The following is a 16,437-nucleotide window of genomic DNA, read 5'->3' on the forward strand; positions in this document are numbered from 1 at the left end:
CCCCACCCCCAGCCCACTGCTCCCCCCCCCTCCCCAGCTGGATCAGACTTTACAAAGCCCTTGGCACCTGCTGTATCCATGGCCTCTCTGCGGGAAAGATGCTCAGCAGTGTGGACCCTGGATGGCCATCCCAGCCCCAGCCCCACCCCCAGCCCCACTCCACAGAACATTCTGGAACGGTCTGGTGGGAGAGGCTCCCCTTGAATGGGGGGGCGGGGAGCGGTCTAGCCAGTGTGGACCACTTTCAGGGGGGACAATGCGGTCCCTCTTCCAGAACTTGAGAGTCCCCTCAGGTGGGCATCAGGGCATTTGCAAATTTCGGAAGAGGAGACTGAAAGCCCGAATCCTGGCTAGACCGGGGGAGGACAGACGCCACAGGCTCTCGCTGGCGGGGGAGGCCGTGTGCTCACTTCCTCTGGGAGGGGGCCGCGGAGTCTCAGCAAAGGGTTTGAATCCCAGCTGTGCCACCAATCGCCGTGTGACCTTGAGTAAGTGACCGCACCTATCTGAGCCCCAGCTTCCTGATCTGTCAAAGCGGGATCCAAATCCCTCACAGGACTTTGAAAGAGGACTCCCATCCATGAGATCAAGTACGTAAGGTGCCCCAAGTGATGAACGTTAATATTAGCGCTCAGAAGACCAGCCATGACCGCCGTGTTGGGGGCCTCTGTGCGGGGCAGTCAGGTAGACGGGAGGTGACAGATGTCGCCGTGTGGGGGACGGCAGTGTCCTCTGTCCCTTGCTACCCCAGGTGTGGGGGCATCTGGAACCAACTCTGCCACTTACCTGCTGGATGACGTTCAGTGGGTTCCTCCTCCTCTCTGGGCCCCAGAGCCCGGCCGACCGTGTCCGTGCAAGGTGCGCATGTCCACGGGCCTTTGAGGCGTTTCCCTCCCGGCCCACCCCTGCTGACCCCTCCCCGCTCATGCAGGAGGGGCCGCTGTTTCCGGGGGGAGGTGACAGGAGCCCCTTTCGGCCACCCAGCTCCTAGAGGAGGATGCATTCCCCAGCCAGTCAGACACCACAGGCCCCTGGACCCCCTGCCCCGGCCGTGGCCACCCCTGCCGGAGTCCTTCCCGGGGCCACACTGACCTCAGAGCCCAGAGCCCCAGGCCTCGCATGGACCTGCTCGCAGGCCCGGGGTTCTGGTTTTGGATCCCCTATTTCGATTTGGGTCCGTCGTTCTTCCCAGCTCTTGTGGGGTTGCACCCACTCTGGTGCCCCTGCGCCCCTCTACCCGCTGCCTGCCTGGTGGGCTCTGGAAGGTGTCCTGGCAGTCCCTTCCGGAGTCGGGCGGACGTGGCCCCGTGCCGGGGGAGCAGGTGACCTCTGTCCCGGGATGCTCCCCACTTTCCCTCCTTGGCCGCCTGGCCGTGGTCGCTGTGGCCCTGCGTGGGCCTCCCCCGGGCCCTACCCTGACCGAGCCCCAGGGCCCCGCAGGGCAGCTGAGGACGTGGTGAGTCACCGGCTCTTTGGTTCTTCCTTCCTTCCAGACCAGCCTAAGGCCGCACGGCGTTCCGCTTCCTGCACCTCCCTTCCGCTCTTTGGACTGAGGGCGCCTGGCCCCAGGAACGCACTTTGCTCATCCAGCCACACCGGGAGGGCGGCGGGAAGGTGGGTGCTGTGGAGGCCACGTTTCCTCGGAAGCCCCGAGCCTGGCAGCCCCCTTCCCCTGGAGCCCGCACCCGGGCTGTGCTCGGCTCGCACACGGTCCCCATAAAGCACCTGCTTCTCAGCTGGTCTGGAGGTGAGCCCTCTGCGCAGATGCCCTCCCTGCTCCCTCCCCCAGAGCTGGGAGCAGGTGCCAAATCCCAAGGCCGGGAAGGAGCTCAAGCCTGGCGGTGGTTCGTGGTGGGACACAGACTCCTCAGCCGTGGACACTAGACCGAGGTCCCCTGACCCCCGGTTCCAGCGCTCTGCCACAGTCTGGCACTAAGTGCTTGGGCTGACAGCGGGCTCTTTCTGGCCAGCCTCCATCAGTCCGCCCCAGGCAAGGTTGCTGCGGGATTTACACTCACGGAGCGGTCCCGGGGCCTGGCCTCCGGCTGGCAGGTGACCGCCCCGGGGCCTTTGCAGCGGCTTAGCCGCCCCCTCTCTGAACTGCCGCTTGGCCCCAGGGCCGATAGACATAAAGGAAGACATCCAAGGAGCCGGCGACAGTAGAAATTAATAGGGGTGATTAGTGGCCAGGAGCGGAGACCGTGGCGACGGGGGTTGGGTGACAGAGTCAGAAACCTTGGTCCCTTTGCTGAGCTGCCCTCCGAAAGGTCCCCCTTCTTTGTGAACAGCTCACGTCAGCTTCGCGAAGAGCCCAGCTTTGGGGTCAGCCTTGATTCTGAGCCCTGCCCTCCCACCCGTCCTGCTGTGCTGTCCGGGCCAGTTCAGCCCACGTCCTTGTGTCTCCACCTGCACGGCGGCGGACAGAGGAACCCCATTGTGCTGAGCTCCCGGAGGGCCAACCAGACGGCGGGCTCTGGCACCAGCTTCTTGCCGAGTTCAGTTCCCGCACCGACACCCGTTAGCCGTCTGAGCCGCCAGGCCCTCGTCTGTCACCTGAGCGCTGGCTCCCTGAGCTGCCCTGTCCCGTCCCGGGGTGAAAAGGGCTCAGGGCCCCCACCTGGCTTTCCCGGGGGACTCACCCCTTCCCCGCCCAAGACCACTCGCCATCCAAACCCTCATCCCCTAAATTGCTTCATGAGACCACCATCCAGGCCCCTAACCCACGAACTTGGGTGTCCTCTTAAACGGGGTGGTGGAGTGCCTTCCGGACACAGGGACCGGATCGTAGGCACGTGGCTGAATTGTTTGGGGCTGGGAGGGTGTGCGTGAGGGGCGGGGAGGTGAGCAGGGCCCGGCCCGAGATTCCCAACCCTACAGCTTGTGGGGTCACCGAGGAGCTTAAGGCCCGGGTCCCACCCCGGAGATTCTGACTGCCTGGGTGATGCCTTAGAGATTTCCAGCTGATTCTAGCACCAAGTGGATAGCTGGTAATCTAGACGGTCATGTGAGGAAACGCAAGCCGTGTTGGGTATGTAGACGTGCTCTGTCTGATAAATTAATTACCTGTAAGTAAAATTAAACCCTCAGTTCCTCAGTCCCACGAGCCCACGTCAGGTGTTCCGGGGCCACCATGCCGGACAGCAGGGGCCTCGCCCAGCAGCCCCATCATCTCTGAAAGTTCTAGTGGGAGTGGCGGGACCGGTTCATCCTTAAGTCCACCTGGTTGGAATCAGAAGCCAGCTAAGCATTTGAAGGACAGCATCATGGGCAGGCTTTGCCTCAGACAGATCTGGGGGCAGGATAGAAACTGGATTCAGTAGAAGGGGTGCAGGCCACACTGAGTGTCCTCGGAGTAATTAGGGGACTGTTCTGATAGTTCGGGTGGAGGGGAAGACCCCACCGTTGGCGCTGAGACATCGGGCCTGATTCGGGAGTCAAGTAGGTGGGACCAAGTGGAAGGCAGTGAGGAAGGCGGGTGGGTTGAGGTGGCCTGGAGGCCTCAACCAGGGCGATGTTGCCCTTGGGGGACATTTGGTCATAGCTAGAGATGGTGTAGGTTATCATCACGGGACTGGGGGTGCTCCCACAATCACCCCATGGCTCCCAGGACGGACGCCCACAACAGAGAATTCCCTGGCATGCCATATGAACGTGAGAAACCCCGTTGTCTGGGCAGCAGAGGAGGAGGGAAGACTGGCCCAGATGGGAGGGAGGACTGGCCCAGACTGGGGGGAGGATCGGTCCAGACAGGAGGGAGGACAAGTCCAGACAGGAGGGAGCACGGAACGATGCTCTCAATCCTTGTGAGCGTGGCTGGTGGCATCTCAGCAGACGGTGGCCCCTGGACCCGGAGCTCAGGGCAGGAGGAGCGGGGAGCCCCCAGACACATCTGCTGCATCCAGACCACGTGGTGGACCCCGGGGTGCTCAGTGAGAATCGGGGCCGAGAGTGGGGTCTCTGGGAGCAGCCACCCTCCGGGGACAGGCAGACGGGGGTTACCACATCTCTGGAAGCTTCTTTGTCTCGTGCCAAGCACTGTGTGTTCTGTAGTGCCCACGGGGTCCCTCCCCTCCATCAGGTATTGGTGGGCGGCAACCACATAGCTTTGCTGCCCCTCCGGCCCCAGCACCCCAGGCCTTGGCCCTCCGGCCCCCAGCACCCCGGCTTTGCCCCTCTGGCCCCAGCACCCCAAGCCTTACCCCTCTGGCCCCAGCACCCCAAGCCTTACCCCTCCGGCCCCAGCACCCCAGGCCTTGCCCCTCCGGCTCCCAGCACCCCCGGCTTTGCCCTTCCGGCCCGTGTCCCAGGCCCCGGCTTGTTTGTGAGGGATATCTTCCAGACTCCTCGTGATGCAGGCCGTGCTCCATGGGAGGGAAGGGCCGGGAGGGAGGCTCTCCCGTGCCGAGACCCCTCTGTGCCCCATACCCCACAGGCACGCACAGAGGGCGTACGGCCAGGTGGCCGAGCACTGGGCTCAGGACTGTGGAGTGGGCGAACGGTGCCATCATCAGCTTTGAAGGCTGTGCCTGTGGGCAGTTGAATAGGGTCCCCCGCAAATACACATCCGCCGGGAACCTCAGAACGTGACCTGATATGGAAGCAGGGTTTTTGCAGGTGTTCTCAGTTAAAGATCTCGAGGTGAGGCGCCCTGGATCTAGGAAGGACTTTCAGTCCAGCGAGATGTCCTTATAAGGAGGGGAGAGGCAGGATGAGAAGACAGAGGTAGTCATAGAGCTGCTGCAAGCTGGGGGTGGGAGGAGGGAGTGGGGGCCGGGAGGAAGGAGTGGGGGCCGGGAGGAGGGAGTGGGGGGGTGGGAGGAGGGAGTGGGGGGGTGGGAGGAGGAAGTGGGGGCCAGGAGGAGGGAGTGGGAGGGTGGGGGGAAGGAGTGGGGGGCCAGGAAGAGGGAGTGGGGGGGTGGGAGGAGTGAGTGGGGGGTGGGAGGAGGAAATGGGGGCCAGGAGGAGGGAGTGGGAGGGTGGGGGGAAGGAGTGGGAGGGTGGGGGGAAGGAGTGGGGGGCCAGGAAGAGGGAGTGGGGGGGTGGGAGGAGTGAGTGGGGGGTGGGAGGAGGGAGTGGGAGGGTGGGGGGAAGGAGTGGGGGGCCAGGAAGAGGGAGTGGGGGGTGGGAGGAGGGAGTGGTGGGGTGGGAGGAGGGAGTGGGGGGCCAGGAGGAGGGATTGGGGGATGGGAAGAGGGAGTGGGGGCCAGGAGGAAGGAGTGGGGGGCCGGGAGGAGGGAGTGGGGGGCGGGGAGGAGGGAGTAGAGGGGTGGGAGGAGGGAGTGGGGGGCCAGGAGGAGGGATTAGGGGATGGGAAGAGGGAGTGGGGGGCCGGGAAGAGGGAGTGGGGGTGTGGGAGGAGTGAGTGGAGGGCCCGGAAGAGGGAGTGGGGGGGCCGGGAGGAGGGAGTGGGGGGTGGGAGGAAGGAGTGGGGGTCGGGAGGAGGGAGTGGGGGGCTTGGAGGAGGGAGTGGTGGGGTGGGAGGAGGGAGTGGAGGGCCCGGAAGAGGGAGTGGGGGGGCCGGGAGGAGGGAGTGGGGGGTGGGAGGAAGGAGTGGGGGGCCGGGAGGAGGGAGTGGGGGCCGGGAGGAAGGAGTGGGGGGTGGGAGGAAGGAGTGGGGGGCCTGGGAGGAGGGAGTGGGGGGCCGGGAGGAAGGAGTGGGGGGCCTGGGAGGAGAGAGTGGGGGCCGGGAGGAGGGAGTGGGAGGGTGGGGGGAAGGAGTGGGGGGCCAGGAAGAGGGAGTGGGGGGTGGGAGGAGGGAGTGGTGGGGTGGGAGGAAGGAGTGGGGGGCCAGGAGGAGGGATTGGGGGATGGGAAGAGGGAGTGGGGGCCAGGAGGAAGGAGTGGGGGGCCGGGAGGAGGGATTGGGGGGCGGGGAGGAGGGAGTAGAGGGGTGGGAGGAGGGAGTGGGGGGCCAGGAGGAGGGATTAGGGGATGGGAAGAGGGAGTGGGGGGCCGGGAAGAGGGAGTGGGGGTGTGGGAGGAGTGAGTGGAGGGCCAGGAGGAGGGAGTGGGGGGGCCGGGAGGAGGGAGTGGGGGTCGGGAGGAGGGAGTGGGGGTCAGGAGGAGGGAGTGGGGGGCCGGAAGGAGGGAGTGGGGGGGTGGGAGGAGGGAGTGGAGGGCCCGGAAGAGGGAGTGGGGGGGCCGGGAGGAGGGAGTGGGGGGTGGGAGGAAGGAGTGGGGGTCGGGAGGAGGGAGTGGGGGGCTTGGAGGAGGGAGTGGTGGGGTGGGAGGAGGGAGTGGGGGGTGGGAGGAAGGAGTGGGGGGCTGGGAGGAGGGAGTGGTGGGGTGGGAGGAGGGAGTGGGGGGTGGGAGGAAGGAGTGGGGGGCCGGGAGGAGGGAGTGGGGGGCCGGGAGGAGGGAGTGGGGGCCGGGAGGAAGGAGTGGGGGTGGGAGGAAGGAGTGGGGGGCCAGGAGGAGGGAGTGGGGGGTCCGGGAAGAGGGAGTGGGAGGGCCGGGAAGAGGGAGTGGGAGGGTGGGAGGAAGGAGTGGGGGGCCGGGAGGAGGAGTGGGGCCGGGGAGGAGGGAGTGGGGGCCGGGAGGAGGGAGTGGGGGCCGGGAGGAAGGAGTGGGGGTGGGAGGAAGGAGTGGGGGGCCGGGAAGTGGGGGGCCGGGGAGGAGGGAGTGGGGGGTGGGAGGAAGGAGTGGGGGCCGGGAGGAGGGAGTGGGGGCCGGGAGGAAGGAGTGGGGGTGGGAGGAGGAGTGGGGGGCTGGGAGGAGGGAGTGGGGGGCCGGGAGGAAGGAGTGGGGGGCCGGGAGGAGGGAGTGGGGGCCGGGAGGAAGGAGTGGGGGGTGGGAGGAAGGAGTGGGGGGCCTGGGAGGAGGGAGTGGGGGCCGGGAGGAAGGAGTGGGGGGTGGGAGGAAGGAGTGGGGGGCCTGAGGGGGAGGGAGTGGGGGGGCCTGGGAAGAGGGAGTGGGAGGGCTGGGAAGAGGGGAGTGGGGGCTGGGGAGGAAGGAGGGGGGTGGGAGGAAGGAGTGGGGGGTGGGAGGGGGGGAGTGGGGGTGGGAGGAGGGAGTGGTGGGAGGGGAGGAGGGGAGTGGGGGGTGGGAGGAAGGAGTGGGGGGGCCGGGAGAGGGAGTGGGGGCCGGGAGGAGGGAGTGGGGGGCTGGGAGGAGGGAGTGGGGGCGGGAGGAAGGAGTGGGGGGTGGGAGGAAGGAGTGGGGGGCCTGGGAGGAGAGAGTGGGGGCCGGGAGGAAGGAGTGGGGGGTGGGAGGAAGGAGTGGGGGGCTGGGAGGAGGGAGTGGGGGGGCTGGGAAGAGGGAGTGGGAGGGCTGGGAAGAGGGAGTGGGGGCTGGGAGAGAAGGGAGTGGGGGTGGGAGGAGGGAGTGGGGGGCTGGAGGAGGGAGGTGGTGGGTGGGGAGGAGGGGGTGGTGGGGTGGAGGAGGAGTGGGGGGCCGGGAGGAGGGAGTGGGGGGCCGGGAGGAGGGAGTGGGGGGCTGGGAGGAGGGAGTGGGGGCCGGGAGGAAGGAGTGGGGGGCCAGGAGGAGGGAGTGGGGGGTGGGAGGAGGGAGTGGGGGGGCTGGGAAGAGGGAGTGGGAGGGCTGGGAAGAGGGAGTGGGGGCTGGGAGGAGGGAGTGGGGGTCGGGGGAGGGAGTGGGGGGCCGGAAGGAGGGAGTGTTTTGGAGCCTCAAGGGGAGCACGCGTCCCACCTTGATCCCAGACCTCCAGCCTCCCCAAGACAGGCTGTCCTGTGACAACTGCTAGGATGGGCCGCTCTCGGCCCCCGAGACTGAGTCCTGGCCGCTGGGCCCTGTAAGCCTGTCCCCAGTGACTCGTCCGACCCCCGCGGGCCTCGGTTCCCTCAGCGAGGGGACAAGGCATAACAGTGACCGCCCGGCTGCCTGGCAGGGGTGGGGTTTGAATCAGGACGAGCCCAAGGTGGCACAAGTGGCTGCGGAGCCCAGAGCCCCCGCCCCGGGGGGCAAGGCCTTGCTCTGTGCGCAGACTCGCTCTCTGCTTCCGGGCTTCCAGTGTCGCTGTTGGGAACCTCACTGTCCAAGCGGGGGACACTCCCCACATCTACGGAGAGGGCGAGCAGAGGTCACTGGGGAGGGCGCCGGACTCTGCACACTTCTCAAATCCTGCCCTCAAAGGGCAGCTCTCCTCAGGCCCTGCTCCCATGCTTCCCACCTTGGATTTGGTCAGAACTTTAAAAAAATGCTACAAGGATGTTGCAAAGGAAGGAAAAGACGGGAAAAACCCCCTCAAGAATGGAGGGGAAGTGTGTATAACGTGGGACCACCATGTTGGCCACCTGAGCTGGGGGTGGTCTAACCTCCTCAGGCGGAGCACAGACCTTTGGTGATCTGACCTGCATCTCTCTCACCAGCCTGCTGTCTCCCGAGCTGCACTGGATGTATTACCAGTTAGGCAGATTTGAATGACTGGCTACCTTGTCTTTGCTCGTGCTGCTGCCTGGAATTCTCTTTGCTTTCCATCCAACAGACCCCTTCTCATACCCCAAATGGATTTACAGGAGGCTAAAGGACGTCAGCCTTTGGGCCTCCCCGGCACAGTCCCGTCCAAGGCCCTGCAAGGGGCCCTGGCAATGTGTTTATGTGACAATGAGTCATTTAGAAATTTGCCAAAGTAAGATATCCTGCCCGCACTTGTCTAAGCCCCCTGGCTCTTCCTGCTCAGAGGTCCTCCTGTCACACTGACGCTCGCGTCCGTGGCATTGGAGATGCCCCTGACACGTCCCAGTGCGGTACGACCCCTGGCCTGCGCTTCTGGGTCACGACAGCGAGGGGCCGTGGGGGTCTTACTCGAAGCCCCTCCCGCACAGGGGCGGCTCCCGCAGACCCCGCCACGGCTCCCCCCAACTCATGCCCGCCTCGCTGGAGCCCCAAAATGCCTGGTGCAAGCCGCGCAGCGTGTTCTCGCGGTGTCTTAAGGAACACACACCTACATTTCGAGTTGGAGGACGAGCTCAAACACTGACACAACATGCAACGCTTACTTGAAAAGTCTTTAAGCTCAAGTCCACCATCATAACTGTAGCTTGGAGGGAGGGGTTGGAAAGTTTCCCCAGAACGAATGAGGAACCACAGACTCCTGACTCGGACAGTACGAGGGAATCCTTCTTCGGAGGCCGTTCAGCTTATTGGCTAGAGAGGGGAGAGGCTGTTCAAGTAAAGACAAGCGGGATACGGGGCAAAAGCTTCAAACGTGGGCAGCGAAATGGACAGCAAGCGATCCGTGCTGAGGAGTGAGCTCCCCGATTCGCTGAGGGCAACAACTGCATTTTCAGTGCGGAGAGCGGTTCTCGGAAGGTTCGACCGCGAAGGGAGCCGTCCTGTCACCCTGCTTGGAGAAGACTGAAACTTCCTGCTAATTTGGAACAAATACGAGCATCGACGAAGACAGCGTAAAATGTACAGCGTGCCGCCCGCCAAGCGCTTTGGTCACAAAGTCAACGACACCATCAGTTTAAGGAGCATTTAAGACAAATCCTTGAAACCCTCGCCCCCACCCCCCCCAAAAAAAACAACCCCTTTGAAGTGCCTTGAAATCTTAGTTCACCTGTGAAAGGTCCTTGACAGTGGTTTTCCGAAATCGGTAACCATCCTAAAAATGTACTTGACTTCACCAATAATAGGTGGTGACATTATGACAACACTTTTTTCTGATCCATCCGGCTGGAGGAAAGACAGATTCTCTCTACCAAAAAAAAAAAAAAAAAAAAAAAAAAAAAAGCCAATCGCACCGCCCACCGGCTCATTGTCACATGCAGAGGCCGTCAAAGGTTATGCGTACAAAAAATACAGGAGGCGAGTATTTTAGGTAGAAGCCAGGCATTTTATTAATCAAAATATGATGTTCTTTTTCTGACTTTCCTTGGTAATGTCTCCGGGCTCTGAAATACTGGATTTGTTGTGGTTTCTCTCCTCATTCCGAATCACTGTTAGATTTTTGTCCTCAATCTTGGCTTTGCGTTCCTTTACTTGCAGAAGTTTCCCGCTCCCCCTGCCGGGAGCACGCCCTCAACCGTCCGAGCGCCAGGCCCATCTCCCTGTTTAGAGAACCTGGCGGACTCCCCGGTAGAGGGAATGCTCCGGCTCCCGCACGACCGCGGGGCACCCGCCCCAAACGCCCCTCACGCCCCCCACTGCTGCTGTGTTTTCGTTCCCGCCTTCCCGTAGGGGACAAGAGCATCTCGCAGATCTGGCTAGCTGCACCCAGCACTCGGCCTGGCCCGAGCAGACACCTGGAAAGGCGAGAGTCCGGGGGTGAGAGCACTGCCAGTAGGCAAGGGAGGGGAGGGGAGGGGGGTTGGCCGCCCCAGGTGCCCGGAGGATAGGACTTCTCTCTTCTCTCCTTGCTCTCTGGAAAAGACTGGATACTCATTCACTGTGGGGTTCAAATGCCTCACTTTTGATTACACCGTGTGCCTTCCCGGGGCTTTCAGTTTTTCCACGGGGGGAGTCTTCAGCCCCAAGTATCAACACGCTCGGTGGTGGGCCTGCGGGCGTTGGGGAGCAGGGGAGGGGGGTTTGCCTGCACGCTGTCCCATCCAGGCAGCAGGCGTCTGGGGTCCTCTTCTGTCGGAGTCCGGCTGGTGCCAGGAAGAGAAAGGCTGGGGATGGCCAGGGAGGAAAGGACTGAGCCTGTGTGTGTGTTTGGGGGGGGGGGGGGGGATGGAGAGGTGTCCCCGAGGGGCGGGGGCAGTGAAGGGGCCACGGGTATGAGCCTGGGGGTGGGGGCGGGGGCAACTGCAGTTCTGTCTTCCATTTCTAGGGCTCCTCTGGAGAGACTGGGAGTCCAGAATAATTTCATCCCGGGGAACATCTGGCTCATGTTTCTCTCTCGAACATGATTTGAGCCTCTGTGTTCCCCTCCGTAATGCGAAGATCATCCTTGCAGACAGTGCTGAATGCTGGGAGAAGCTGATGAAATAGCAGACGTGAGATTATGCTCAGCAAACACAGCATCAGAGCAGGTGCTCAGCTAACAGGACTGATGCCAGGCAGGTGCTCAGCAAACCGGGCCGGGACAGAGCAGGTGCTCAGCTAACAGGGCTGATACCGGCTAGGTGTTCAGCCAACGCTGGTACAGAGCAGGTGCTCAGGTAACGCGTGTAGCTGGTTTGCTGACTGAGCGTACCCCGAAGTCGGGAAGCCTGCTCCTGCTGGCTGGCTGCCTCCCAGGATGTCTGCCTGTGATCAGAGGGCCACGTGCCTTTGCCAGTTTGGAAACGCCCACGTGTTCCTGGCGCGGAGCTGTGGGTTCCTGGGCCAGGGCACCCCCGGAGCCCACCTGGGACACGGGTCCTCAAACTGTTTTCGCCACAGAATCCCTTGTTCGGATGAACAAAGCCCAGTGGAAGCCCAGTATGTAGACAGGTAAAAAGGGGCTGGTCGGGTGGCAGCACGAGGCGAGGGGCACAGGGACCCACGTCTGGATCACTTAGTGTGCAGGTCTGGGGTCAGCCCTGACTCCCCCCCCCCCCCCCCCCCATCCCATCCCCAAGGAGCTGCCATGACACCCAACATTCCAGTGTGGAAACGGATTTGGAAGGGGAACTATCATACGGGAGGAAGATAACTGCTCAGGAAACTCAAGGAGCCTTTCGCTTTCTCTCGGCCTCAGTTTCCCCGTCTGTAACAGGAGGGCAGGTAGTTGGATCACCCAGTTTGGAGGCGTTCTGGCCGGGACACCAGTAACACATGGCACAAGCGCCACCTAGTGGACAGGAGGGGGCTATGGCAGCTAGCGCCGCCCACCCCCCCCTTCCTGCCGGCCTGCCACTAGCCCCGTGTGATCCTGGCGACGTCTCCTGGGAGCCCTTGCTCTAGATGAACCGCAAGGGCATCCAGGGCTCCTGAATTCCAGGAGCTTCCTCTCTGGAGTGTGCTCACGTTCAGACAACCCAGAGGGCCCACGCTGGGCACATGCATCCGGTCTCCCGGTGATGTGGGGAAGCCAAGGACAAATGAAAAGCAGCCGCCCAGGTGCACGCTGGTGACGGAGGGAATGCAGCTCAGCCCCCCCCCCCCGCCCCCCCCCCCCCCGTGCTCTGAGGTTGGTGGCTGCGCCGGGGACTCTGCAGACCTCCGCCAGCTGAGGCCGCCGTCTGGGCTTGCCGGCCCCTGAGGGGACCCCCGCGGCCCCTTCCAAGAGGGGGGGGCCGACCACGGCAGGACTGAACAACTAGTCCTCCGTCTGGCCCCCTCCTTGGGCTCACCCCCAAGGCCTACCCGCCCCCGAGTGCCCCCCTCGCGCAGGGCACCGAGTGGGGGACGGAGGAGGGCGAGGAGGAAGGCACCAGCTGTCTCTGCCCCGGGGGCCGGCTCCGTGCTGAGCATTTTACCGCGATGAGTACACCCAGTCCTGGCTCTGTGAGCATCTCAGGCGCCGCCCCAGCTCCTGGCTGGCCGCCTCGTCAACCCGTCGGCCCGAAATTGCCCACTGACTCTGCCCTTTGGATGTCTCATTTCCCAGGGGCGGGTGATGGTGACCCAGCATCTGACCCGGACGCTCCCCAGACCACACCCTGCTCTGCTGTGTCCGCACCTTTCCTCCGCTCCCTCCAGGGCCCGTGGGCCGCCCCTGCCTGCCCAGAGAGAGGGCAGGTCCTGGCCGGCCCTACCTGCGGCCCCATCGGGGCTCCCAGCCCAGGCGGTGGAGCTGCCCCACTCACCTGTCCCCCAGGCAGCCTTCTGCACCCGGGGTTTCCTGGGCATCCGGGAGACTGTCAGATGTCAGGCTTGCCTTTATAAGCGGGCAGGGGGGCCAGGGTCACGCGGACGCCCTCGGCTCCTGTCTACAGCAGGGCCTCCCTGTTTCCTCTCCCCGTTCCTGCAGACGCCATGAGCGGGTCAGAGACTGTCTGACCCTGCGCGGATGTAACGAGGGAGATACTCCCCTGAGTGACGGTTGGGCCCCGATAACCAGCTGTGAGGGGTGGGTTTGATCCCGTGGACTCAGTTAGGGCCCGTGCACTTCCTCCCAAGGCCGTGCTGCCATCCGGAGGGGTCTCGGATCCCGACGGCATCATGCCGCCTGGTCAGCACGGCGCCCGACTCCGCAGGGCGTGCGGCTTCCACACCTTCGTGGCGGCCCCGTCTCTCACCTCCTGCCGGGTGACAGCCGCCTGCATTCCAGAGTCTTGGGTTAGATTTGGTAAGCTGGTTTCCAGCCCGCCCGGAAGCGTAATCATACGTCACCCCAACGTGCTCGCAGGGTTGTCACGGTGCGTGCTCGCCTGCGGCGAATCCCAGACGGATAAAATAAAGGGAAGAGACCGGGTCTGTCATGACCTCTTTCCGGTGACATCCTTTCCTTCTTGGAAGTTCCTCTTGGCTTCTGATTTACTTCCTTCGCCCACGTCCCTTGTCCCTCACTGGATGGCCCGACAGCCGCCTCGGTGAGAGGATCTGGGTCTCCGCTGTTGTGCCCCTGTTACTTTGGGTGCGGAGTGCCGAGCCCGGCCGCGGGCCAGGAAAACCGTGGTCTTGCCTTCCAGTCATTCGGGGTCCAGCTGTTCTCACACGATGACAGGGAGGAGGAACCATCGGGGGATGAGGACTTGGAACAAACCCGTGTGGGTCTCCTCCTCCAGGCTCCCACGCCCCGGGTCAGGGACAGAGGCCTCCTCCTTCCAGGCGTCACCTCCCCTTCCTGCTGTGAAGCTTGGAGCCACCTCTGATGAGAACCCTAACAACACGCACGTCTGCGAACCGGGAGGGAAGGGAGCCTGATTCCCACCGCAGACTCCTGATCGCACGCGTCCGCGTGCCCGTGTGGCGGGCGCACACGGTGTCTGCGTTCCAGAAGCACGAGGAGGTCACTGTGTGGGAACGCGGGGAGTGCACGCATCGTGTGACAGTGTGTTCCGAAGGGAGGGGTCACGGGTTCTCGGCAGACGGACAAGGGGAAGGTGTGGGACCTTTCTCCATCGTTCTGGCCCGAGCCGGGGGGAAGGAAGCATGCTGGGTGGCCTTGGTGCCCCAGCTGGACGGGCTCTTGGCGTCGCCCCGTCCTGCTGTCCCCGTGCTGCGGGCTGGCGGAAGGCCGGGTGTCGTCCAGAGACCAGAGACACACAGTCCCAGGAGGCGCTGGTGCCAGGGAGTTTAAGTAAGTTTTCACAATTAAGTAAGTATGCACAACTAGGTACAGTAGTTAACTTACATAGTAGTTAACTAGGTGTGGTATTTAATTAGGTATAGTAGTTAACTAGGTATAGTAACTAGGTGTAGTGGTTAACTACTTGTAGTTAACTAGGTGTAGTAGTTAACTAGGTATGTAGATAACTAGATATAGTAGTTAAGTAGGTGTAGTGGTTAACTAGGTGTAGTGGTTAACTATGTATAGTAACTAGTTGTAGTTAACTAGGTGCAGTAGTTAACTAGGTATGTACTTAACTAGGTCTAGTAGTTAACTAGGTATGTAGTCAACTAGATATAGTAGTTAACTAGGTTTAGTAGTTAACTAGGTCTAGTAGTTAACTAGGTCTAGTAGTTAACTAGGTATAGTAGTTAGGTATGTACTGAACTAGGTATAGTAGTTAACTAGGTACATAGTCAACTAGGTGTAGTAGTTAACTAGGTATGTAGATAACTAGATATAGTAGTTAAGTAGGTGTAGTGGTTAACTAGGTGTAGTGGTTAACTATGTATAGTAACTAGTTGTCGTTAACTAGGTTTAGTTAACTAGGTTTAGTAGTTAACTAGGTCTAGTAGTTAAGTAGGTATAGTAGTTAACTAGGTCTAGTAGTTACGTATGCACTGAACTAGGTATAGCAGTTAACTAGGTATGTAGTCAACTAGATATAGTGGTTAACTAGGGGTAGTGGTTAACTAGGTATGTAGATCACTAGATATAGTAGTTAAGTAGGTGTAGTGGTTAACTAGGTGTAGTGGTTAACTATGTATAGTAACTAGTTGTCGTCGTTAACTAGGTGTAGTAGTCAACCAGGTATGTACTTAACTAGGTATAGCAGTTAACTAGGTATGTGGTCAACTAGATATAGTGGTTAACTAGGGGTAGTGGTTACATAGGTGTAGTAGTTAACTAGGTATGGTACTTAACTAACTAGTGGTTAACTAGGTCTAGTAGCCCTTGAAGTGATTACACCACGATAACCAGGTGTTTCCGTTCTCTTATCTTCTAATTTCAGACAACTCGGACTAGATTTCTTTGTGTGAGTAGGGACATTCACTCTAAAGTTTGATGGCAATTTTATTATTCTGGGAGAAAGACCAATTTGAGCCTGCCTCGCCTCTCAGGGGGTCAGCGGACCTTTCCTACAAAGGGCGGGATAGTAGGGGCTTTAGGCCCGGTGGGCGGGCGCACGGTGGCCGTGAACTCTGCGGTGTGAGAGCCGCTCTGGACGAGGCCTCCTCGCACAGCCCCACTGCGCCCAGCGGGGCCACCGTCTTCCGGGAACAAAGCGCGCTCCGTGTGGCCGCACGCATGGCCGCGAGCAGCACGGGCCGGCAGGCAGAGGCTGCAGGGGGCCAAGGCCGCAGGGGAAGGGGCGGCGGCAGGTGCCAACCCCGTGTTCGCGGGTGTGCGGGGCAGCCCCGTGCCGGGAGAGAGCGGAGGGTGGGGCCGTGGGAAGTGAGTCTCCAGACAGAGGTGGTGGGACGCGTTCCTCCTGCCAGACCCACCGCTTACTCCCTGTGGATCTTCCACACCCCACCTGGACGCCTGCAGCTTCCCCGCGGAGGCGAGCCCACCCCAGGGCACCAGCCGATGGGACGTCGTCCCTTCGTCCAAGGTCCGGCGGCCGCTCTTGGAGATGAGGGGCGACCCGGGTCCTTCTGGAACTCAGAGCCAGACCCGGCCTTGCCCCCGCATCTGCGTTTTCGTGCACCGTTGCAAGAAGGGGCCTGCCTCGGTCCCTGGTTTGCTCTCTGGAAATAGGGTCTGCCCTGAACTGGGCAGGACCCCAGCTACACGCCCAGGCGCTACTGCCCGAGTGCCCGCCTCCTAGCTCGGGTCCCACCCGGAGCTGCCACCACCTCACCCCCTCCCGACCCCGCGGTTCCGCGCACTTCCACCATCACGCGAGCGTCATCTGGTCCAGGAAGTCCACGGCCACCCCCTGGACAGAGCCCCTGGGGGCTCAGGGCTCCACCGGCCACTGTGACCCTCAACTCTGGGGCCCACGGCCGGCCCTGCAGCCCCCGAGTCCTCCCGACCTGAGCCCTCCTTCCCGAGGCCTCCCTGCCCGAGTCCTCCCGACCCGAGTCCTCCCTACCCGAGCCCTCCTTCCCGAGTCCTCCCGACCCGAGTCCTCCTTCCTGAGTCCTCCCGACCCGAGTCCCTACCCGAGTCCTCCTTACCCGAGTCCTCCTGACCTGAGTCCTCCCTACCCGAGCCCTCCTTCCCGAGTCCTCCTGACCCGAGTCCCTACCCGAGTCCTCCCGACCCGAGTCCTCCTTCCTGAGTCCTCCCGACCCGAGTCCCTACCCGAGTCCTCCCGACCTGAGCCC

This window comes from Panthera onca, chromosome B3 (genome assembly GCF_046562875.1).
Source record: "Panthera onca isolate mPanOnc1 chromosome B3, mPanOnc1 haplotype 2, whole genome shotgun sequence".
NCBI lineage: Eukaryota > Metazoa > Chordata > Mammalia > Carnivora > Felidae > Panthera > Panthera onca.